Below are 26,551 nucleotides of genomic sequence, written 5' to 3'. Positions count from 1 at the left end.
CATTATCAATGAACAAACCACCAGCACCAGAGTCCACCAACGCCTGGGTCGTCACCGAGCCCCCGACCCAGGAGAGGACAACAGTGATCAGTGGTTTGTCAACACGGGAAACCGGGGACGAGGAGACTCCACCCAAGATCTGCCCCCGACAGGATCTCAGGTGCGAGCGTTTCCCGGACGGTTCGGACATGCCAACCGAAAATGCCCGCCGAGACCACAGTACATGCATCGGCCCTCGCGTCTCCGGAGTACCCTCTCCCCCTCGGACAGGCGAGCAAACCCCAGCTGCATGGGTTCACCCCCAGACAAGTCATCCCCAGGAGGCGTGGGAGGAGAGGGAGGCACGGGTGGGACAGCAAACGTAGGCGCCAATCTGTTAGAAAACCTCCGCAGGCTCTCCTTAAAGGAAGGTCTCTCCCTGAGTCTGGTGTCAATCAAAATCAGGAAAGAAATAAGAGACTCGAGCTCCACTGGTAGGTCCTTAGCTGCAACCTCATCCTTCAAGGCATCCGAGAGACCATGAGAGAAAGCAGCGACCAGAGCCTCATTATTCCAGCCCACCTCTGCTGCCAGGGTACGAAACTCAATGGCGTATTCAGCTACGGATCGTGAACCCTGTCTGATGGACATAAGGAGCTTTGCAGCAGAGGCAGCACGAGCCGGCACATCGAATACCTTCCGAAGAGAAGCAACAAAACCGGAAAACTCGGCAACCACCGGATTGTTGTTCTCCCATAAAGGGCTGGCCCAGGCCAAGGCCTTGTCCGAGAGCAGCGAGATCAAGAAGCCCACCTTTGATCTCTCAGTAGGAAAGGCATGTGGCAGCAACTCGAAATAAATGCCCACCTGGTTAAGGAAACCTCGGCACTGAGTTGGCTCTCCCCCAAAGCGCTGTGGAAGAGGGGCAGAACCGGTCATACCCCGAAACACCGCAGGTGCAACAACAGGTGTCGGGGTAGACTCTGGCGCAACAACCGGAGCGGCAGTAGGAGCGGGCCCAGGAGCGACAACCGACCCATCGGCAACGGGAGCGAAATGAGCCGTGCGTTCAAGCAGGGTTTGCAACGCCACAGCGAACCGACCCAACAGGTGATCCTGCTGATCAAGTCTGGCAACCAGCGTGGGTAGCGAGGATGGCCCTGTACCGTCAGAATTCATGGCTTGGTCCTAGTGTCACGGAACCATGAACCAGACGTACAACAAGAGATAAGTGAAAATAAGAAGGCTTTATTGAAAATAAAGCTGTAACGCAAAAGTCCAAGCGGATGGCGAAACCGAAGCAGAGTCTTTGCGAAGCCAGAGGTCAGGAACCAGAAGGGTAGTCAGACGAGGCCAGGATCAGGAACCAGCAGGGTAGTCGGACGAAACCAGGATCAGGAACCAGCAGGGTAGTCGGACGAAACCAGGATCAGGAACCAGAAGCAGCAGCAGTCTAGAAGCATGTGAACACAGGAGGACCAAGCAAGGAACTGAAGCCACAGACCTCCTATAAATATGAGCTAGGCATCCAGCTCCTCCCAGTGGGAAGGAGAAGCCGCAGGGTGGGAGGCTACAAGAAACCCAGAAACCAAGATGGCCGCCAGCACATGTCAAACGAAGGAGAACAGCAAGAAGGTAAGACCATGACAAAAACGCTATTTGAAGAAATCATTTCTACTGGTGTGATTTACCAGTTGGCCCCCAATAAAACTGATTGAGGCAGGGGTGTGATATACCTTCTTCCACAAATACTGCTCTTTTTTTAGGGACTTTTGTCACAGGGTCATTTTGAAAATGACAGGCAGAGGAAGAGGCAGGTCATTCCACAGGGGTGGTAGGAGTTGGGCAGATGCACCAGGCCGTAGCCTAAGTGGGAAGTTTCAGAAGGTGCGTGCGATTACGTAAAAGGACGCACCAGACTTGGTTGAGTGGATCACTCAGCCTTCCACTTTTGCACTCTCCTCATCCTCTCTATCTGCACCCTCTTCACTGTGTGCACCCCCAAAGACACCACCACCACCATATCCCCTCCGCTCAAGTCAGAGGAATTAATTTCCCATCCATTACAAGACCTTACCGATGCGCAGCCATTATTGGCATCGGATCAGCAAGAGGAGGTATCAACGGTCGCCACCCAGCAGTCTGATGACAGTACCCAGATCAGCCTAAGGAGGGTGGTCCCTGCTGTTGCTGCCTACTCCGAGATCTCTAATGTCAGTGGTAGTGAAGGTGACGAATCCAATGATGACGTGTTGATGGACGTCACGTGGGTGCCCACAAGAGAGGAAGAGGAGGGGAGTTCAGAGGGAGAGACTGAGCACCAGATAGGGAGGAGAAGCAGGCAGAACTTACAGTGCACAGGAGGCAAAAAGCAGACTGCTAATCTATCTGGAACGAGCCATCCACCATGCACGGTCACATCTGGCGCTCCCAGGACGCTGGCACATGGCTCCTCAGTGTGGGCTTTTTTTTTCTGTGTCCGCTGCTGACAATAATGTTGCCATCTGCAGCCTGTGCTGTCAACGCATAAGTCGCGGTAGGCCCAACACTCACCTAGGGACGACCGCCTTAAGAAGGCACCTGGCCTCCCATCACCGAGCCTAGTCTGAGCAACACCATCAGAACCCACAAAGCAACACTCCCGGCGCTACCCGTCCTGTCACTTCTCCTTCTCCTCTCTCCTCCCGGTTGTCCTGCACTCCACCTTCCACCGTGCCGTTGTCGCGTTCATCTGGCAAAAGGCAGGCTTCCTTTCCCCAAATGTTAGAGCGAAAAAAGATGATGACGCCGGATAACCCTCTTGCCCAATGGCTGACCACTGGCTTGTCAGAAATGCTAGCCCGCCAACTACTGCCATATAAACTGGTGGACTCGGAGGCCTTTAGAAAATTTGTGGCCATAGGAACACCGCAATGGAAGGTCCCTGGAAGGAAATATTTCTCCCAGAAGGGCATCCCAGAGCTATATGGCCAGGTTCAGCGGCAAGTGAATGTATCTCTGGCACACAGTGTCGGTGCCAAGATACATCTGACCACAGACACGTGGTCTAGCAAACACTGGCAAGGAAGTTACATAACTTTCACTGCCCACTGGGTGAACCTTCTGTCAAGCATGCAACCCGTGGCACCCGTGTAGATTTGGTGTTACCACCACGGATTGCATGCAGGCCTGCCTCTTCTTCTCCTCCTCCTACTCCATCCTCCCTCTCCTCCTCGGCTGACTCCTCCTTTTCCGCTGCTACCGTCTCTTCTGCTGCACCCCCAAAAGCTCCCCAGAACCTGTTTGACGTGCCAGATGAGACGTTGCCATGCTGTGCTGCGTCTGTTGTGCCTGGAAGCCAAGAGCCACACCGGTCCTACAGTGCTTTCAGCTCTGCGGTGACAGGCCGATCAGTTTAACCCTACTCAATTTGACAGTTGATAAAGTGGTGTGCGACAACGGTACTAATCTGCTGAGCGTGCTGAAACAGGGCAAAATGACACATGTGCCGTGCATGGCACACGTCCTGAACTTAGTCGCGCAGCGATTTGTTGCCAAATACCCCAGGGTCCAGGAAGTCTTGCGGCAGGCCAGTAAAATCTCTTGCCATTTTAGAAGATTTTACACGGCCATGGCTCGCCTTGCTGACATTCAGCGGCAACACCACCTGCCCCTCAGAGGTCTGATTTGTGACTTCCCAACGCAATGGAACTCCACCTTGTATATGCTTGATAGGCTGCTCCAGCAGAAACGTGCAGTTAACGACTACCTGTACGAACTCTGCGGCAGGACAGGTTCTGGAGAAATTGTTTTTTTTCACCGCGCCAGTGGCTGCTCATGCTTGACGCATGCGCGATGCATGCAGACTTCTGCGGCCATTTGATGAGATCACCAAACTGGTCAGTCGCAGTCAGGGCGCCATCTGTGACATCGCATTTTACGCTTTCTGAAGTGTGCATTGTGTTGTGTCATTGATCAAGCCATCGAGGAGCAGGAAGATGAGGAAGTCGCAATGCTGGATGAATTCCCAGGGGGGGCTACTCCATCTGAGACAAGTCAGCAAAAGGTGTCTGAAGAGGAGTCAGAGGAGGATGGTGCCGGGCGGAGGAGGAGCAAGAAGAGCATGCTTTAAACGTTTCTGGGATCCCTGGTGTTGTCCGTGGCTGGGGGGAGGAGAACGAGGACGACACTATCCTGGATGATGAGCAGGAGCCAGGCCACTCCACCGCTTCCAGTTTAGTGCAAATGGGGGCCTTCATGCTCCATTGTTTGAAGAGGGACCCCGTATAAAGAGCATAAAGAGAAAGAACCAGTACTGGGTGGCAATGTACTTAGACGCCTGGTACAAACACAAAATAGTGGAAATGTTACCACCATCACAGAGGGCTGTCAGAATGCAGCACTTCTAGGCCTTGCTTCGAGAAATGCTGTATTCTGCTTTTGCGGGCGCTGGCAGAGGAATTTCCACTCACAGAGAAACAGTTGCGGGTGCCAATCCTACAGTGCATGCAAGAAGAGGGCGGTTTGAAGATGTGTTGGTCACTTCGGATATGAGATCATTCTTGCAGCCAACCCATCGACAGCCGTCCTCCGGATCCAGCCTCAGGGAACGCCTAGACCGACAGGTGTCCGACTACATCGGGTTAACGGCCGATGTGGACGCTCTGAGAAGTGATGAACCCCTGGACTACTGGGTGTGCAGGCTTGACCTGTGGCCAGAGCTGGCACAATTTGCCATGGAACTGTTGGCTTGCCCCTTGTCCAATGTCCTGTCCGAAAGGACGTTCAGCGCAGCAGGGGGGATCGTGACCGATGACCGCACTCGCCTAGCTCACAGCAGTGTCTCACATTTCTAAAAATGAATGAGGCATGGATCTTGGAGGAATTCAACACATGTGAATAGTCGACCATGTTTGATTTAATTTCCTCATGACAGCCCACAAATATCTGACACCACCCAGAAAAAATCATGGTCCCTGGTAAATACAGCGGCATAAAAGGCCTTTTATGTCTGGTGAATGCCTAATTTTGGGGCCTGTGATGGCCTACACCTATTGCTTCTCCCCTCCCCCCCTTTCCTTCTCTCGTCTATATCAGTTTCCTCACCTTTCTCCCTCTGTCTTTCTTCCCCCTCTATCCCCCCTCCATATTCCCCCTCCATATTCCTACTTTCTCTCTTTCCTTCCCTTCTCTCCCCCCAACCTTTCTAACATACGCTCCAAGTTTCAAAACTGATAGCACTATAACAGATCACGTTATCAAAATCTGTCCAGCTTTCCTTATATACTTAATGATGACATCAGCCTGAGTGCGTCCGAACAGGTCTGGACATGTCCATTGGAATATTTCCAATATAATGCATTAATAGTATAAATAATAAGGCTTTGCATGTACTTAAAATCTAGACGTCTCAGGCAAATTCCGAGTTCATATTTGGAATCAGAGCACTCATTTTAGTATAAATCACGTGTTTTTCTCTCAGTAGCAAAATCATTGTTGCGCGGTGTAATAGGTCAGATATTTAATTTTATAGGTGAAGAGACACTTTCGTTGTTGTCAGTGGTTTACTATGGTTATATAATCTTACTTAAAATAATTTACTTTGGAAACGTTGAGCTTGAAAGAAGTTTTGTTCCCTAAAAGCACCAGCTGACACAGAGGGGGCTATGATATGACAAAGTGGGTGCCATTGCTTCAAACAGACTGTTAGAAAAATTAATTATTTTTTATCTCACCATTCATTTGACAGCTGGCTGCTGACCGATCTAGCCACATAATATGCTGTGTATGTGACTCACGGCTGGCTCCAATTAACACTCTTTATTAAGAGAAAAACAGCATTGTATACATCAGGAGTATGCCAAGATTTATTGCATTTCATTCCATTTTTGTCTGTACAGTGGGTTTTGTGCAGAAGTGTATTCTGACTACAATGCACCCTGCCTGTGGGCTCTTAATGACACATTAATGTTGTTCATAGTGTTCTGTTCTTTATCTCTTAATCAGACATTTGTGGTTGTCGCAGAGTTGTGAAATAACTTAAGGTACAAGAAAATAATTAGTGGTACGGTATGTTCATTATTTTGTAGTCAGCCATCTATAGATAGGTGTGTGACAATCTAAAGATATTGCCTGTCTCTCATAAAAGCTCCCAGTAAAAAAAATATATAAAGTTTCTTCCTTAGGCAAATATCTTGGCTACAGGTCCTTTTACATGGACTATGGATCAGGCAGATTATCTTGAAAGAAGCAGACGGTCCCGATAATTGCCTGATCTTGAGCTCCATTTGCATGCAGCAATCACCTCGGCTGTACGATTGTCCCCATAGAAATTTATTGTTCCTTGGCAGCAGATCTCTGTGTAGACAGCACCATCTGCTCCACAGAAACGATGATTTTTGGTGCCGGCAGAACGACAGGATCACCCAATGAACAAGTGTTTGCTTCTTCATCGGGGTGATCACCGGCACCGTTCACACAGGCGAATTATTTGGGACTAGTGTTTATATAAATGCTCATCCCTGATAATCTGCCAGATCATTGCTCTTTATAAAAGGACCTTAAGAGTTCTCTCTGCCATAGACTTCCTTTTAAGGATGAACCTCTTTAATGCCATAAGTTAAAATTTTCAGTGACCTTTCATTGATGTTTTTTTAAAATAAGAACTTTACAACTGAACCATACAACCACATTTACCACCACAGCTACATTGCCATAAGCCTCTATAAAGGTTTACAGTCACATTTAAGTCTGCGTTAATATTCCGCTTTTTGTCTCCAATTACCATATACACTGGAAAAGTTCCTGTCATGGCTACATTTACGTAACTTATTATGGGACAAGTATGAACATTCTCTAAAACTGGCTAAATCCCATTTCTACTCTCAGTATTATAAACCAGGTCCTTTTTTGGCCAAAAATCTTAAAACCAGATCCTTAAAAACTAGAAAAACCCTACTTAGATGACCCCAATTCATCTAGCCTGCTCTATTACCCAGAGAGATAGCAAATGCTTTCAAAGCATACTATCAAGATCTATATAATATTGTAAAGGATCTTGTATTTACTTCGCCTACACAATCCCAAATTAACTCCTTACTGTCAAAAATATAATTACCAAAACGAATCAATGCTTAACTATCTTCACTGCTGAAATACTTAAAGGGAACCTGTCACAGGGATTTTGTGTATAGAGCTGAGGACATGGGTTGCTAGATGGCCGCTAGCACATCCGCAATACCCAGTCCCCATAGCTCTGTGTGCTTTTATTGTGTAAAATTAACCTGAGATGAGTCAGAGCTTGAAAATATGACTCTTCTCTGTTCACACAAGTAAGAAATGAGTCTTTTATGTTAATTTGCATATGTATCAAATCGTTTTTTTTACACAATAAAAGCACACAGAGCTATGCGGACTGGGTATTGCGGATGTGCTAATGGCCATCTAGCAACCCATGTCCTCAGCTCTATACCCAAAATCCTGGTGACAGGTTCCCTTTAAGGCTATCCACTCAACTGCATTACATAAGGCACCAGGGCTTGATGGCTTTGCCTATGACTATTACAGGAGACTCTTCCATCTCCTTCTTCCTCATTTACAATCAGTCTTTCATCTGGCAGCCCCCCAGGTGCATTTCCCCAGAAATGTTAGCTTCCTTGATAATTTCAATCCCTAAGGCCTCATGCATGCGTCCATTGCCCGGCTGTGCCTGTATTGTGGCCCACAAACAGCGGGTCCACAACATACGGGAACAGGCCATATGCACACTGTATCACGGATGCGGACCCATTCATTTGAATGGGTCTGCAATCTGGAAGGAGCAGTGCAGAACGGAGGCACAGAGCCCCACGGAAGCACTACGGAGTGCTTCTATGGGGTTTCTCTGCGTGCCTCTGCACCTCAAAAAAATATAACGTTCTATTTTTTCGCAGAACGGACGGATCACGGACCCATTTAAGATGAATGGGTCTGTATCCATCTACAGAAACCGCACGGATGGTGCCTGTACATTTGGGACCACGAATTGCAAGGAACAGCCCAATGCACGGAACAGCCAGCACATGTTCGTGTGCATGAGACCTAAACCCCAGAACACCCCTGCCAATTCTAGACCTGTTTCCTTATTGAATGGAGAAATCAAACTTTATGCAGTGAACCCAGAGGAGAGGAGTGATAGTAACAAGAATAGTGTTTTTTTTTTTACTCAGTCTGTCACTCCACTCACTGCTGCTTCACCAATCGGATAACACAGTGCAGCAGCGCAGAGGTAGGAGAATCCCTCTCTCCCCGCTCCTCTCATCTTGTTTCATTGAGCAGCGTCACAATGCCCCTTCTTCAGGCAGGGAGAGACAGGAAATGTAATAAAATATAAATGAAAAAAAATTTCATTATCAGAAATATGGCCCTGCTAGCCACACTCCTGCTACTGCTCCCGGGCCCCTACTGAGCTCGGACCCCGAACCAGTCGCTTCCCCTTCTTCTCCGATAGCTACGCCACTGGAAACACAGCCTTATAAATCATAATAAAGTTGTGCGATCCTATCAGAGGAATGGGGGTTAGAACGGGAACTCCTATACTGACAGACACATTGAATTTCTCTCATTGAACTTGCTTGTGTGTGTCTGGCCTGAGGGCGTTATCCTGGCAGTCCACCAGTATTCATCCATTAACCCTATTCCTGTACAGGGATCTGAACTTCAGTGTAGGGAAGCTACCACTTGAGATAGTCCTAGTGTAGTTGGCATCTGACCCACCGGGGTCAGGGACACCAGTGAGAAGCACCCAGAAGTCACGCCATATGCGTAGTCTGATGACAGGTTAAAGTCAGGGTAGACAACATACAGGGTATTCATTGAGACAAGTCCAAGGTCTGGGCAGGCAACAGTGGGGCAATCTGAGAAACAAGCTAAGATCAAGGCTGGCAGCTAGAAGTTTTGTTATGTTGTGGCCTTGTGCTAAAATAAAAAATATAAAAAGTTTTCCCCCATCAGTCTGCACAGAATACCCCATAATGAGAAAGTGAAAAGAGAATTTTAGAAATGTTTGCACATTTTTTAAAGAGGAAAAATTTAAATTTTGCATGGACAAAAAAAGTATTCAGATCCTTTAATATGAAACTTGAATTTTAGCTCTGGGGTCTCCTATTTTTTCTTGATCATATTTCAGATGTTTCTACACCTTTATTGGAGTCATCTGTGAAAAACTGAGTTGATTGCCCTGGACAGCTGATAATGCATATCAGCGCAAAAACCAAGACATGAGGAGCAAAGAACTGCTGCAGATCTCAGAGACAGGATTGTGTGGAGGCACAGATCTGTAGAAGGGTACAAAAAATTCTACTGAAATGAAAGTTTGGAACAACTGGGACATTTCCTAGAGCTGGCCTTCCCACCAAACTAACTCATTAAGGGAAAAAGTCCTTGGTAAGAGAGGTGACCAAGAACCCAATGGTCACTCTGACTGAGCTCAAAAGATCCTGGATGCAGATAGGAGAAACTTCCAGTAGGTCAACATCACAGCGGCAATCTGTGCTATATGGCAGAGTGGCCAGAAAGAAGCCTCTCACAGCAAAAAACATAAAAGTTTGCAAAAAAGCCCATAAACAACTCAGACTGAAAAACAAGATTCTCTGCTCTGATGAAACCAAGATTTACATTTTTGGCCTCAATTCTAAAAGTAATTTCTGGAGGAAACCAGGCACTGCTCATTACCTGCCCAGTACCATCCCCACAGGGACAGGTCATAGTTGAGGGAAAGCTAAATGTAGAAAAGTACAGGCGTACAGTTTTCATACATACAGAAAACCTGATCCACAGTGCTCCCAACCTCAGACTGGGCCAAAGGTTTTCCTTTCACAAAGAAAATGACCCTAAGCAAGATAACACAGGAGTGGCTTAGGGTCAACTCTGTGAAGGTCCTTGAGCGGTCCAACCAGAGCCCTGACTTGAACCCAATCGAACATCTTCATAAAGACCTGAAAATTGCTGTCTACCGATGGTCTCTATCCAACCTGTCATAGCTTGAGAGGATCTGCAGGGAACAATGGCAGAAAATCCCCAAATGTAGGTTTGCAAACCTTGTGGTATCATACGCAAGAAGACTGGAGGCTGTAATCACTGCCAAATGTGTTTCCGTTTTCACTTTGTCATAATGGGGTAGTGAGCGCATAATGATGAGGAAAAATGTACTATACATTAGGATGGCATATTCTCACCTGTAAACAAATTACCTTATCTCCCTCCCTAACTCTACTATTGATAGGGATGGAGGAAGTCACTCCCAGACATAGATTAGTGGTCAATAGATTCTAATAGCTTCTGATAGCTACAAAGCTATTTAGGCACATCATGGGGGACACTAAGGGGGAATCTGCTGGGGCATTTATGCTGGTACATCTGTGGGCATCTACTGGGGGCATTTACCAGACACTGGAAATCCCCCACAACAACCCCAGATACTGCTGTAGTTGCCCGTCTGAAAGCTAGCATTTATGCTGAAAGCCGTTAGATCCCATTACAGTCTGGCTATGCCGAAAACAATAAACTCTGGTAGTCTGTTCCTCTGCCAGAACAGACAACGGGAGTTTGTGCTGGAGATGTGGACACAGCCTAAGGTACAGGACTAGTGCAGTAAACTGAACCTTTGCCCTACGTGAATAGCTATTGCTCTGAATGTCCCAATTACAAAAGGATTAAAGTGCTTCAGGAAGCAGAGGAAATTAAATCTTAACCTTTGTTCGCAAGGCTTGTCAGCAATCTGTATACTGTAGCATGCTTCTGTTGTTTTTGTCACTTATTTTATTTCCTATCATCTAAACTGGTCTGCATACTTTAAATGGCTAAACAGAAAAATTCCATCCACTTTCTTTTAATTAAGTATATGGGTGAATGGGTCGGTCAGATTCTTAGCTTGAGAGACTTCCTCTACAAGTCATGTGATAACACTATCACACCACTGCTGTATACTACTATATTTATAATGCTTTCTTTTTAGATCACATTTATGTCACTTTTCCTTCTGCGTAAGTGTGCTTCATTTATAAACCAGGAGATGACACAGATCAGCTCACTTTTTTTGCAGAATACAGAGGTGCAAAAGATGACAGTTTCCATTCAAAGGGTTAGCTTTCTATCTTTAAATAATTTTATGTGTTTGACATAATCATTCAAATTTTCCTTAGCCTTCAAATTCATTTAGCTGTGCAACTGCTTTACATTTTATCCAGACATGTATAATAATCTCAAGGGTCCCACACCTTTCAGTAACAATAAAGACTGTTGAAAGTTGGTGATTCATCATTAACTATGAAATTAAATTTAGATTGTTCTCTATTTCTTACTGTTAGGGCTCATGCATGTGACCGCATGTATTTAGCAGTCCACAAAACATGGATCCGCCAAAAATAAGGATGACGTCCGTGTGCATTCCGTATTTTGGCCCCTAATAGAACAGTCCTATCTTTGTCCTTAATGTGGACAATAATAGAACATGTTCTATTGTCTTACGGAACGGACATACGGAAACAGAATGCACACGAAATAACTTCCGTTTATTGCGGATCCATTGAATTGAATGGTTCCGCATACAAACAGAAAGAAAATATGTTCATGTGCATGAGCCCTTAGGCCAGTTTCTTGAGGCCATATTATAGGGTACATATTACAGGAGCAAGAATCATAAATCACTACTTTGCCAGGCCCCATTACAAGGGGTGACAATCGGAGCAGTTTTTGGGAAGGAACGTTCCTAGGAATACTTGTTCCCAAAAATTGTCTTGTGTAAAGATGATGCTTGTTTGTTATGTACAAGCATTGCTGATGCTGTCACTTAAATCACCATTTCTGGGCAGCAGGTCCTATGTAAGCAGCTTCCCATAAACAATGAATCTGTATGGGGGAGAGCAATCGCTGTAGTAATCTCTTATCACCATACAGCGGAGGTAACTGCTGCATATAAGTGCAGCTCTCACCTCTGCTGACAAGCAGACAATTATCAGGAACAAATGGTTTCTTTGTGATAATTTCCCTATCATCAGCCTGTGTAAAGGGTCCTTTAGCCAGACACTGCTGCCTCATAGTCACGTATTGTCTATATTCCTAGTGGTGTCACAAGTTTGAGGTCTCCAATACTTTAGGTAATCAATGCATTGATATACTTGATTGACAGGAGCAGGTTCCTTCATAGTCATCTCACCTAACCCTGTCAATCAAGAAGGAGAGGGAGGGGTTGGGAGAGGAAACAGAAGAGGAGTTATGTCCCTCTTTGTACACTGTTTTGCTAAAGTCTCTCTCAATAGAATCTATGGCAGGCAATAGTACTCTTGCTGTAGTGTCCACTGCGGGATACTGGGTTTTGAAAGCACATCTAGCCTGGATGTGTCCAAGTGGGAAGGGTGTCTTAACAGTGTCCCCCACAGCAGCAAAGTCTGAATCGCTGTAGTCGTATATTACCTTGCTTACTCCTATGCTTGGCCATGCAGATTCAAAGTTCTCTAGTTCTGTCCTTTGACGTTTTCCTTCCTTATCTCTCTCTTTCTGTAGATCTTGCAGTAATTCACACAGAGATCTGTTAGGCCTAGTTCACACGAATGTATGGATTTTATAGTTTTTTGCGGTCCGTTTTTTACGGATCCGTTCCGTTTTTGAGTTCCATTGTGTTTCCGTTCTGTTTTTCAGTTCCGTTTTTCCGTATGGCATATACAGTATACAGTAATCACATAGAAAAAATTGGGCTGGGCATAACATTTTCAATAGATGGTTCCGCAAAAACGGAATGGATACGGAAGACATACGGATGCATTTCCGTATGTGTTCCGTTTTTTTTGCGGACCCATTCACTTGAATGGAGCCACGGAACGTGATTTGCGGGCAATAATAGGACATGTTCTATCTTTCAACGGAACGGAAAAACTGTAATACGGAAACGGAATGCATACTGGGTACATTCCGTTTTTAATGCGGAACCATTAAAATGAATGGTTCCGTATACCGACCGTATACGGAACACAAAAAAACAGCCTGTACACTCGCAAAAAAAACGATCGTGTGAACTAGGCCTTAGTCTCCGGAACTTTCTGAGCCTGAGGCTACTTTGACACTAGCGTTTTTGCTGGATCCAGAAGGGCTCAGCAAAAACGCTTCCGTTACTGATAATACAACCATCTGCATCCGTTATGAATGGATCCGGTTGTATTATCTTTAAATAGCCAAGACGGATCCGTCATGAACTTCATTGAAAGTCAATGGGGGACGGATCCGTTTTCTATTGTGTCAAACGGATCTGTCCCCATTGATTTGCATTGTGGGTCATGACGGATTCGTTTTGCTCCGCATCCCATGACACAAAGAAAACAGCGGTTTGCTCGCCGGTACGGGAATGCAACCAAACAGAACAGAATGCATTTTGGAGCATTCTGTTCTGTTCAGTTAAGTTTTGTCCCTCTTGACAATGAATGGGGACAAAACGGAAGCGTTTTTCTCCGGCATTGAGACCCTATGACGACACTCAGAAGCAGAGTGAAGGAACTGAAAAGCGTTTACTACAGAGATCCTTGAACACTGCCTTTTGGGCACTTGAGATCCCAGAGAAAAGACTTGGCTTTCTCAGTTATTCAAGAAGCACATAGGTATGTGTACACTGCTCTTACCTTTGCTTACATAGCTCTGCCTGTTTTGAGGGGTCAAATGCGCTGACAGACTTGCCATAACTATAATATTGTAATCATATATGCGTAAGGCCTCCTGCACATGACCGTATGGTTTTGCAGTCCGTTTTAAAAGTTTTTTGTTTCAGTAGTGTTTCCGTTTCCGTTCTGTTTGGCCGTTCCGTTTTTACGTTTGGTTTCCATTTGTGATCCGTTTTTTGCAGATCGCAAATGGAAATGGAAGCATACAATAATGTTTAAACAGTACATAACATTTTCAATAGATGGTTCCGAAAAAATGGAACGGATACGGAAGACATATGGATGCATTCTGTATGCATTCCATTTTTTTTGTGGACCCATTGACTTGAATGGAGCCACGGATCGTTATTTGTGGGCAATAATAGGACATACGGAGTACCTTCAGTTTTTTTTGCGGATCCATTGAAATAATGGTTCCGCATACAGTCCATATATGGAACGCAAAAAACAGAACGTAAACGGAAATAAAAACGTTTGTGTGCAGGAGGCCTATTGGGAATCATATGAGGGCCTAGAAGATCTTGAAGAACCCTTATGCTTCCATCAAATGAACAGCAGAATTTAACATTATTTATAATATAGTTATTGTTGAGAGTCAGAAAATATAATTTCTAATCATATGAGAGGAAACAAGGGTATGATTTATTGTGTTAGGGCTCATTAACACGACCGTTGTTGTTTTGCGGTCCGTTTTTCACGGATCTGTTGTTCCGTATCAGAGTTTTTTTTCTCTGATTTAAGTCCTCTTCCAATCCGTTATTCCACAAAACATATCCATATTGTTTCCGTATGCGATCCGTTTTTTGCCGATCAGAAACGGAAACAGTAACTTATTAATCACCAAACACATGAGCAATATGGGCTGGGCGGAAATACGGAAATATGGAAACACAGAGTACCTTCCGTTGTTTTTGTGGACCCATTGAAGTGAATGGTTCCGCATACGGTCCGCAAAAAAAACTGAACGGAAGAGGAAAGAAAATACGTTCATGTGCATAGACAGTAGAAAATTATCCTCAGAAAGAAAGAAATTCAATTTCATTAGACTATTGTGATGTTAGTAAGCAAGTCAATACTAATTTGATGCGAATTAGGCCTCATGCACTCAACCATGTCCATAGCACACTAGCTCGCTCATTTATATGGGGCCAGGACATATCTGTATTTTATTGAGGATGCGTGTGGTTATTCTGTAAATCAGTGATGCCCAACCTACGGCCCACGGGCCAAATGCGGCCCGTGAATCCGTGTCATGCGGCCCGCGCAGTAACAGGACTTTATCAGCACACTAGCGCAGGGCGCGCTGCAAACAGCACAGGCAGCAAAGCGATGCTTCCTGTGCCTGCAATCTCCCCGCCCAGCGCCGCCTCCTAGCTAATTTATTCACTGCACTTGCCTCTGTGAAATTAAAGAGAAGCGCCGTAATCTTGCACAGGCGCACTGGCAGAGGCATCGAAGTGCGCATGCACCGTCTTCCTGGCCTCTGCCAGTGCGCCTGTGCAAGATTACAGTGCAGTGAATAAATTAGCTAGGAAGCGGCTCTGGGTGGGGGGGATATCTGTGGATGACACTGAGGGGGGATATCTGTGGATGACACTGGGGGGGGGGATATCTGTGGATGACACTGGGGGGGATCTGTGGATGACACTGGGGGGGATCTGTGGATGACACTGGGGGGGATCTGTGGATGACACTGGGGGGGATCTGTGGATGACACTGAGGGGGGGGGGGATCTGTGGATGACACTGAGGGGGGGGGATCTGTGGATGACACTGAGGGGGGGGATCTGTGGATGACACTGAGGGGGGATATCTGTGGATGACACTGAGGGGGGATATCTGTGGATGACACTGAGGGGGGGGATCTGTGGATGACACTGAGGGGGGGGATGTGTGGATGACACTGAGGGGGATCTAGGGAGGGGTGTGGGGATGTTGGGGTGGGAGGTCCTGGAGGGGTGTTTGGGTGGGAGCTGTGGAAGGGGTGGGAGGTCCGATAGGTATGTGGGGGTGGGAGATCCGGGGGGGGGGGGGGGGCATACATTTTTTTCTATGGGGCCCAGTCATTTCTAGCTACGCCCCTGATTGGTAAGATTGGGCGGGCACTGGAGCGATAGAGCACCCTGCTGTAGGAGAAGCCAGCGGGAGTTGAAAGGAGGAGGGGCCAGCTCCTGGTGGTGTCGGGCACACGGCGCAAGCATGGCGGTGGAGGATCTGAATGAAGCCTAAAGACCAGACATCAAGGTAGACCTGCAGAAGAAGGTGACAGCGCAGTATGTGATGTATACATGTGTGTAATGTATGTAGTGCAGTGTGTGGTCATCACATACTGCACTACATACATTACACACATGTATACATCACATGCCCCCTCACAGTAATAATGCCAAGATATGTGCCCTCTTCACAGTAGTAATGCTCACACATGCCCCCTCACAGTATTTATGCCCAGATATGTGCCCCCTCACAGTAATAATGCCAAGATATGTGCCCTCTTCACAGACATAATGCTCACACATGCCCCCTCACAGTAGTTATGCCCAGATATGTGACCCCTCACATTAATAATGCCAAGATATGTGCCCTCTTCACAGATGTAATGCTCATACAGGCCCCCTCACAGTAGTTATGCCCAGATATGTGGGCCCTCACAGTATTAATGCCAAGATATGTTCCCTCTTTACAGATGTAATGCTCGCACATGCCCCCTCACAGTAGTTATGCCCAGGTATGTGCCCTCTTCACAGTGGTTATGCCCTGATATGTGCCCTCCTCACAGTGGTTATGCCCTGATATGTGCCCCCTCACAGTAGTTATGCCCAGATATGTGCCCCCTCACAGTGGTTATGGCCAGATATGTGCCCTCTTCACAGTGGTTATGCCCTGATATGTGCCCACCTCACAGTGGTTATGCCCAGATATGTGCCCCCTCACAGTAGTTATGCCCAGATATGTGCCCCCTCACAGTAGTTATGCCAGATATGTGCCCTCTTCACAGTAGTAATGCTCACACGTGCCCCCTCACAGCGTTTGCATTTCTTTCTGGCAAAGCTACCTGGTTCTGGCCCGCAAAATTTATACCAAGTCTAGTGCGGCCCTCAGACGAAAAAAGGTTGGGCACCACTGCTGTAAATTATAGAACCTGTCCTATTCTGGTCCATATTGTGTGATGACAATAGCCATTTCTATTGATGAGAGTGAGAAAAACATGGTGTGCATATGGAAGGTATCTGTATTTTGCGGATCCGTTGTTTGTCGACCGATATACAGACATGGCCATGTACAAGAAGCATTAGGGTATGTACACATGGAGTTGTTACTGTGCTAAAAAAAAATGATTTGGAATCCATGTTTTTTTATTTAGATGAACACGTTACTTCTTTCTTCCACTTCCACACAGTGCTTTTTTTTTTAAAAGAACTTTAAAAATTCTGTGTTAATTACCACTCTGATTTCCCATTGAAATCAATGGAAGATTGATTGCGTGTCTATTCTGTGTGGATTTTACAAGCAGAATCCACTCTAAAATCCATGTAAAAGAAACTCTATGTGAACATACAATTAGGTCTCATGCACATGACCGAATCCGTTTTGCTTCTGAAAATTGCCAATCCACAAAATACGGATTGCATCTGCATTTTTGTGGACCCATTGACTTTAATGGGTCCACCGTCCACATTTTGCGGGCAAGTATATGACATGTTCTATCTTTCCGCCTCTGTATGTCTGTTCCGCAAAAATACATACTATTTACAGAAAATGTGAACCACAAACTCATTGAAAACAATGGGTCTGAAAATAAAATGTGGACAGCAAATGGAATGCATCTGTATTTTGCGGATCCATGATTTGCGAACCGCAAAATGGATGCAGTCGTGTGCATGGGGCCTCAATAGTAGCAAATAATGTGTGAAGGTAAAGAAAAGGCTGATATAGGAAAAAAAAGGGGATTTTATCAGTACTGCCATAAAGATATAAAACCTGGTCACTATTCTGCATCTGCCAGCCAAAAACAAGAGTGGGTCCAAAACACAGGCAGAACACAAAGCGCAATGCCCTAGATTTCTAACAAATGTACTTTTTTATTGAGCAGAAGAAATTTTAATATTAAAAAAAGTTACGCTAAAATGTCTCCCATGGCCTCACCCATATCAGACATCTATGTCAGAAAAAGTGAAGCAGGTATTTAAAAAATTTGGCACTCATTCTAACCATCATATTTCTCAACGTATTTACACCAGACAACTGGCATAAATATATTGATAAATCTCCATCAAAACGTTGTAACATTATATATTACAAAGCTAGCTGCTTGTAGCCACCACTAGGGGGAGCTCGGTGCATGGGAATTCATACAATTACTCGAATAATCTTTTTGCACTGAGCTCCCTCTAGTGTCAACTGCATGAAAATGTGGGAAAGAGGAGAAGCAGTTCAGTGCTGGGCCCCCCTCTGGTCTTCCTCCATTGAAGGAATGCCACTGCTCCCAGGTCTGTCATTGTAATCTTCCTATTAAGCCCTGCTTTTGGTAGGACATAGTAGGCATATGTCACAATCACCAAAGTCTGCAATACTATAGCTTTACAGTCTATGTTATGAGTAATTGAACAATTTTAAGTCCGCTATGGGGATTAAAAAATAAAAGTAAAAAAGATTTAAAAAAATGTATATTTTTTTTAAGTAAAACAAAAAGTATTAAAAATTCAAATCACAGCGTTTTAAATTTTTAACGCCTTCCCCTGGATGCATTTGGGACCTTAGTGACCAAGAATGTTGTTTTTAATTTTTTGATAATCACATTCCAAGAGCTTTAATCTTTTTATTTTTCTGTTGGGGAGCATACTTACCTGCTTACTTACCTGCCCCCCGCTGCTCCTGTCCTCCCTGCTGCCTCTGCTGTGTCCATGTTCTGAACTCCACAGTGTTGACATCTGTCATTGCATGAACATGGCTACCTGCTCCGCTGCAGCCAATGGCTGGCTTCAGCAGTGGCATGCTGCTTGTGACCTTGTCACCACTGCAGCAGAGCATGTAACTATACCCATGCAGCACCGTATGTAGACCCTCCAGGGACCAGAACATGGACACGACGGCAAGTAAATTAACAATGTTGTGTCAGAAAATGTCCAAAAATTATTCAAATGTAAAAGTATTTATCCTACTCGGTGAATGCCATAAAGCAAAATACAAGCCTTCACACAGCTCTGTAATATAAAAAATAGTTACGGGTGCAGTTTCCAGGGAGTTAAACAGTATAACAACATCAATAACAGTACTTTACAGCACAAAACATAACAATGCAATTTTGTAATGGGCCAAGTGTAGGGCACCACAGTTCACCCACTTACAAGCCCACCGCTGACACTGGCTCATCTGGCATTTGCAAGAATTGTCAGATGGGCAGCCTAGCCCTGGTTCACTGTATAAACAGTATGCAGTAATTTTTCCTAGTGGTGGTTGCAGGTGAACCCGGTTTGATCATTTATCTCTCTAATTTCCCTATGGAGCTCTGTATTAGAAAAACATGTGTAAAGGTAGCACCCATCTGTCCCTGTATTTATATATTTCCAGGATGAATAACAGAGGAACAGCACAAAAAAAGAGTTCTAAGAAAATATGCCCCAGCAAATAGTTATAATATAATTAGAGAGTTCTGTGATGCAGTAGAAAGCTGACATTTATGCCCTAAAGTTGCCAGATCCCCATTATAGTCAATGAGGATCCAGAGGTGTGTGATGGTATCCAGTTATGGCGATATGGTAACTCTGTCCCAGCAGAAGAGCAGACTACCAGATTACCTTTAGCAAAGATGTGAACCTACCTTTAAGATGCATTTACACGGCCCGAAAATCGAGCAGATTGTTAGCAACGACCGTTCCTGCGAACGGACTTTCTGGAAAGTCTGGCCATGTAAATGTGCTGCCGATCACCTAATGGACGAGCGAAACGCTTGTTCATCAGGTGATCCCGTCGTTCATGCAGGCACCACCGATCATGGCTTCTGGGCAGCAGATCGTATGATCTAAACAGCTTCTTCTGCTCAGAAATCATGCTATATCAATCCCTCATTCTCATACAGTGAAGAAGAGTGCATATAAATGCAGCGGTCTCCTTCACTGAATGAGCAGCCGACTGTCGGGAAGGAACACTTCCTCCCCAACAATCGGACGCTCAGTCTGCCCGTGTAAATCCAGCTTTAGACTATAGAGTCTAGAGCAGGGGCCTCCCAAGCCCTCCTCTCTTCCACAACCTACATGCCCTCCTGAATTCAACTGCTGTGCCCAGGGCCGGTGCAAGGATTTTTGCCAACACAAGCGAAGCTACATTTTGTCACATTTCACCCCCTCCATGTCACATTTCTCCCCCTCCATGTCACATTTCTCCCCCTCCATGTCAAATTTCTCCCCCTCCATGTCAAATTTCTCCCCCTCCATGTCACATTTCTCCCCTCATGTCAGATTTCTCCCCCTCCTTGTCACATTTCTCCCCCTCCTTGTCGCATTTCTCCCCCTCCATGTCACATTTCTCCCCCATGTCACATTTCTCCTCCTCCATGTCAAATTTCTCCCCTTCCATGTCAAATTTCTCCCCTTCATGTCAAATTTCTCCCCCTCATGTCACATTTCTTCCCCTCCATGTCAAATTTCTCCCCCTCCATGTCAAATTTCTCCCCCTCCATGTCACATTTCTCCCCTCATGTCAGATTTCTCCCCCTCCTTGTCACATTTCTCCCCCTCCTTGTCACATTTCTCCCCCTCCATGTCACATTTCTCCCCATGTCACATTTCTCCCCCTCCATGTCAAATTTCTCCCCTTCCATGTCACATTTCGCCCCCTTCATGTCAAATTTCTCCCCCTCCATGTCACATTTCTCCTGCCATGTCACATTTCTCCCCCTCCTTGTCACATTTCTCCCCCTCCAAACCATGTCACATCACCCCCTTCGTGTCACATCATGATCACATCATTACCCCCTATTGTGTCACATTTCAGTCCCCCCCCATGGCACATTATCCCCCCCAGCCAGTCCTGGCCCCATCCCCATGTCACAGACTACAGACATTGTCCCCCCTCCCATCATGTCACGGTCACCATCCCCCCTCCATTTATGATTGTTGTTTGTGTAATAATTTTTTTAAAACACATTTATGCCGTGCACTCTGGCGTTAGTGTGCTCATCAGTGATCACCTACCCACCTGTCCTGCTGCTACGGCAATCTGGCCGTGTGTGAGTCAGACTCACAGACACAGTCAGCTCCAGTCTCTGCTGCTGCCCTCCGCCGCTGTGCCACTCGCCAGTCACACCCCCCTGCCCTGACCCCGTGACCATGTTGCCGTGCTGCCAGGCCCGTGCCACTCTGTGAGTGAGGGTCGGGGCCGCACGGCGCACGCAGGCTGGGGTGGGCAGCCGGCCAGCGGTGCTGCGGCGCAACTCACAAGTAAGTGATTTAAAAAAAAGAAAAAAAGAAGGTTCATTTTTCCGCCCTCCCCCAGGGTGCACCCTAAGGCAGTCGCTTGGTCTGCCTTATGGTAGCGCCGGCCGTGGCTGTGCCCCACATGTGACCTCTTTAAGCCCCCTGCTCCATATCTTAATCAGAGAGAACTGGAGGAGGAGAACAGAAAATAGCAGCTATTGATGTACACCACAGAGGACAGTGGTATATGGTTCTGGTGGGGAGGTATTTTGCGCTATGGTATTGCTGACCCTTCCTATTTGTGTTGCCCTGCCTTCTGTCAATTTGGAACCTCCTATAACATGGGGCCACGTTTAGGATTTTTTTCCAGTTCCATTTTAAGTTCCCAGTCTGCCTCAGGTCTAGAGATGTGCCAGATTTATCACTCTGGCTCATGCTGCATGACAAATTTGCTTCATCTTTAGACCACCTATTTGTTGGCTTGCTTTGTGGCAGAATTGTGCACCAAAATTCAGTTGCAATTTTGGTTAAACAGTTTTGTATCTTGGGCCATGCCCCTTTGCTATGAAGCCACACCAAACCCATGCTCCCTTGTTGAACAACTTAACAATTATGGCGCATGGCATGAGCGTCAACAGTCTGGCTCATTTTGAGACAGAATTTTGGGGATTTTTTTTTATTACTAAATCTGCCCTACTGTGTATAAAGAACTGTATCCCTCTGTAATCAAAGTCAAGGATCAGGTTTCTTTCTATAAAGATAACATGGTCTGGGGATGGGGGGGTGAGTTGGGACTGGAGGTGTGATTCAATACCTAAGTAGGTCAGAGGTTTCCAATTTATTGCAATATTCGAACAAGGGTCATAGCTTTAGAGCTGGGAACAGCAACCTTTGGCACTCCAGCTTCTGCGAAACTACAACTCTCATCATGCACAAGTAGTTTCAGAACAGCTGGAGTACCTGAGGTTGCTAATCCCTGCTTTAGAGGGTGCAGAGGTAACAGGAGTCCTCAAAAGTCCTTTCTGCCTCTTAAGATACCAAGACAGATAATAGGCAGGGGACTGTTTTGCCTTCGAAGTCCCTATTTCCATTTTATTTTCCATCAATGCTTACACTTTTTTAACCCTTCTTCATCTAGTTCTATCCACACTCTTTGGGAGATTTGATATTGTACAATTTGTTATTTGATATTCTTTTTAACTCATTCATTTTTATGGTAACATTCCTGCAAAAACTGCATAGTTCATTAGAGCTGATTTGAAGGTGCCCTCCTCTTCATCCTAAATATAAATTCTGGGTTCCTTCAGGGTGTTTTGCATTGACCAGTGATATGGTTGAAGCTTAATGGTCTCCATCTACACCTCTGCAGTTTTTTTAAATTATTATTGGAGAAGGAATAGTTTGAGGTAATCATGCATAGATAATATGCTGTAGGTTAGAGGTAAGTGGGTGATGACCTTCTCCTCTTCTTTCTGAACATGATTACTGCGACTCTTCACACTTGACCGGTGATGAAGGTAAGGTCCATATCCAGGTTAAGGAGTTGAGGGCGATTAAGTGATGATCTCTTTCTCCTCTACCTAAATCTTTTTGTCGGGTTCAGGTTTAAGGAGGTCCTATTGTGTCCCTGCAGTGATTTATTTTTTTAACTTTTTGGGTAAGGAATTATTCACACCTCAGTGCAGGAGCTGTCCATGGCGGCAGTAAGTGGATGTCATTACTATTTGTTTGTACCACGTATTGGAGAGCTCAGGTAGCCTGTACCACTGGGTTCAGGTGAGTAACTCTATAAAAACTTCACCCACATGCATATGTGGTCATGATAAGGACCAAGCTCGGCATCTGTTTAACTTTCAGGCCCAGAACCATCTGCTCAAGTGTCCATCTTTTGGAGGGACAGTCCCTATTTTTGATCCAAGTCCCTCTGTTCCTCTTTTCTCCTTAAATGTCCCTCTTTTTGTGAGGTATAGATTTGCATTTTTACATTTACAATATTGATCCCGAAAGTGTTTGTCTGGTTCCTCTCTGTATATTTGACCCCACCTTGTATATTATTTCATTATTTGATGCAATTTAGATTTGAGAAATGTTTATATTCAGATGTTTGTGCTATTGTGCGCTAACAAAACTAGTCTATAAATATGCTGGAAAAATTGATTTTCACACAATGAACCAAAATTGTCCATCTTTGACAGTCCAAAAAGTTGGGAGCTACATGTATGTATTTGTACATGTGAAGAATTGTTCCAATTTACCTTATTTCTACTTGATTCAGTAAATTACCGTATATCTGCTGTAAATATAGTAAATGTGCACTATCGAGGTGCTTTATGCTCTCCATGTACACCACAATGCCATCTTTGAGTTAATACAGCACAAAAAAGTACACCATTAACTGGAGGAATTTCCCCTGAGCCCTATGGCCGTGCTATATTTAAATAGGCTATTGAGGGCTTGTCGGTTTCACTTACTCTGAAAAGCAGGAGATGCAATAGAGATCTCGGTGGCATGTCCCGACACAGGCAGCAGTTACTCGTTTGGGAGAAATTGCTGTCAAATGTTCTTTTGTTGTATGAGCTAAAATTGTATTCTAATCACTAAAAAGAATGATAGAAAATTGCCTTCGTTAGCTGACTGCCCAGTTTATAAGGTCTGCTCCAGTTTTAGTTCTGCACCCTTGTGATGGAGAAGATAGATCAGGTCTGCACATTTCTCACTTTGTAATTTGCTGTTGTGATATTCTTGAAAAACCTTCTGGAAAATCTGCCTCTGAACCTCCTCCAAAAAACTCCATGTGAGCCTTCCGTTAAAGTAGATCTATCAGCTCTGATATGGTGTATCTGAGGGCAGTATATGTTAGAGGAGGGAAAGCATTGGTCAATGGTCTATCTTCAATGCAGGCATATCACATAGCTACATCACATTCTGCTGAGCCAAACGGGCATATGTGGGGGGAGCTGGAGAGGGGAGCGGGTCAGGAACAATTAATATCCGCATTTTGGCTGACAGGTATGGAATGCTTATGTCCACCATAACTGTATATAGTCACTCACTGTGTTCCTTTTTGTGCACTTTGTGTGTATATGTGTGTGTGTGGGGTGAATTAAAGGGACTGAGGGTCTGCTCCTTGTTCCAGCCATGTGGTCTCAATTCTGACTTTCACTGTGGGGCCCACAGAGGCAGTCGCTCCTCTCTTGATTCTGAAAGACCTACCAAAGGATGTCCGCTCAAGCGTGATGACGTCACCTCACAATCATGCTGGGTGCGCGTGGTGATGTCATCACGTTTGAGCGCAGGTCAAACTATCCCTCTGGTACTGATCTGAAGGATGCATGGTTTAAATAGAAATCCATTCAATATTCATCAACTCCCTACTCATACTGTTTTTACGTGTCTGGAGTCACTCCTGTGTCTGCATTGTCTGCATCATCTGTTACTACTGAATAGGGCTCTTTTGGCACTGATCATCTAGACGTCCAAGGCTAGAACCACTGATCCCACACTGGATGCCGAAACCTATAGAAAGGCAGCTGTAGAGAATGCAGCAATATACCTTTATTTATTGTCTGGCAGCATTATTTGGGCTGCCTACAAACAATGCGGTCTGGCAATGGAATCCAGATGTGGATCACTGCTAATTGCGGGTCTCAGTGGAAACAAATAGCATGTGTACAGGTGTAGCCCAGAAGTGCGGTGCCACCCAGCAATTTGGTGCAAACTGCATGTGGATCAAGCTGCCAGAATTTACTCATGCAAACGACCGTATGTATTTTGCAGTCCGCAAAACAAGGATCTGCAAAAAATACGGATGACGTCTGTATGAATTCCGGAACAGCTGTCCCCAAATAGAACAGTCCCATCCAAGACAATAGTAGGACATGTTCTATCCCTTTGCGGAATGGACATACGGAAACGGAATGCACACAGAGTAACTTCCTTTTTTTGCGGACCCTTTGAAATTAATGGTTCAACGGACACGGAAAGAAAAAACATTTGTGTACATGAGCCCTAAGGCAAAGTTGTTTTGGCATTTGTATGGTTGTATTATTTGTGCACCACATTAGGTGGGTGTCAATAAAAGATGTGGCACAGGGCACCAACCTATCTCACTGGCCCTGTGATTGTGTGCGTGTGCATACAGAAAAGGCTGACAACCATTGAACGCTTTCACCTGTCATTTGCTCTTATTCCCATAGTGGTCCTCAGCTGTAAAAAAAAAAAAATCATTCACCTTATCCACTTGCATGCACAAAGGCAGCCGCTCCCCTCTTGATTCTGAAGGACCTGCCGAAGGACCTGCGCTCAAACGTGATGACATCACCACGCTCACCCAGCATGATTGTGAGGTGACGTCATGACGCTTGAGCGGACATCCTTTGGTAGGTCTTTCAGAATCAAGAGAGGAGCGACTGCCTCTGTGCGTGCAAGTGGATGAGGTGAGTGATTTTTTTAACCCATAAAAGTCCATATTGAACTAGAGAAACCATTTTTAACAGCCATTAGATGGGTGCAATCCTTAAAAATTGTCCCATTGATTTAAAATTAAATTCCCTTTAACTTCACAATAAGGGCTCATGCACACGTTGTTGCTTTGCGGTCCGTTTTTCACGGATCCGTTGTTCTGTATCTGAGTTATTTTTTTCTCTGATTTAAGTCCTCTTCCGTTCCGTTATTCCTCAAAACATATCTGTATGGTTTCCGTATGCGATCCGTTTATTGTGGATCAGAAATGGAAACAGTAACTTATTAATCACCAAACACATGAGCAATATGGGCTGGGCATAGCATTTCTACAGTATAGATCCGCCAAATACGGATGACATATGGATGTGTTCCGTGTGCGTTCCGTATTTTCTGCGGACCCATTGACTTGAATGGGGCCTCGGACTGTGATTTGCGGACAATAATAGGACATGCACTACTTTTTGCGGAACGGAAATACGGAAATGGAATGCACCTAGAGTACCTTCCATTGTTTTTGCGGACCCATTGAAGTGAATGGTTCCGCATACGGTCCGCAAAAAAAACGGAACGGAAGCGGAAAGAAAATACGTTTGTGTGCATGAGCCCTAATGGAGACACCAAATTTATACAGTTATTTATGTTTTACTACTTTTTGCACAGTAAAACCACTTTTAAAAAATAATTTGCTTTTGTGCACCATATTCTGAAAGCCATACATTTTTTTTTTTTCTGTCAGTGGAGTAATATAAGGGCTTATTTTTTATGAAACAATTGTAGTTTTTTAATGATACCCCCCTTGAGTACATATTAAATTTTGTTAAATTTTTTGTCAATTTATAGGGAATCGGGATGAATAATAAAACAGCAACTCTTAAATTGTAATTCAGTTTGTTTGTTTTTTGTGCAGCATTCACCGTGCACTATCAAGCCTCACGCACACGTATGGGTCCACGGATGCGGACCTATTCACTTGAGTGCTTTCATGGGGTTTGTCTGAGACTCCTATGTGTAACAGCAGCCTGACAATCAT

This window comes from Bufo bufo, chromosome 8 (assembly GCF_905171765.1).
Source record: "Bufo bufo chromosome 8, aBufBuf1.1, whole genome shotgun sequence".
In the NCBI taxonomy this organism is placed as follows: Eukaryota; Metazoa; Chordata; class Amphibia; order Anura; family Bufonidae; genus Bufo; species Bufo bufo.
Note: the sequence above shows the minus strand (reverse complement) of the source record.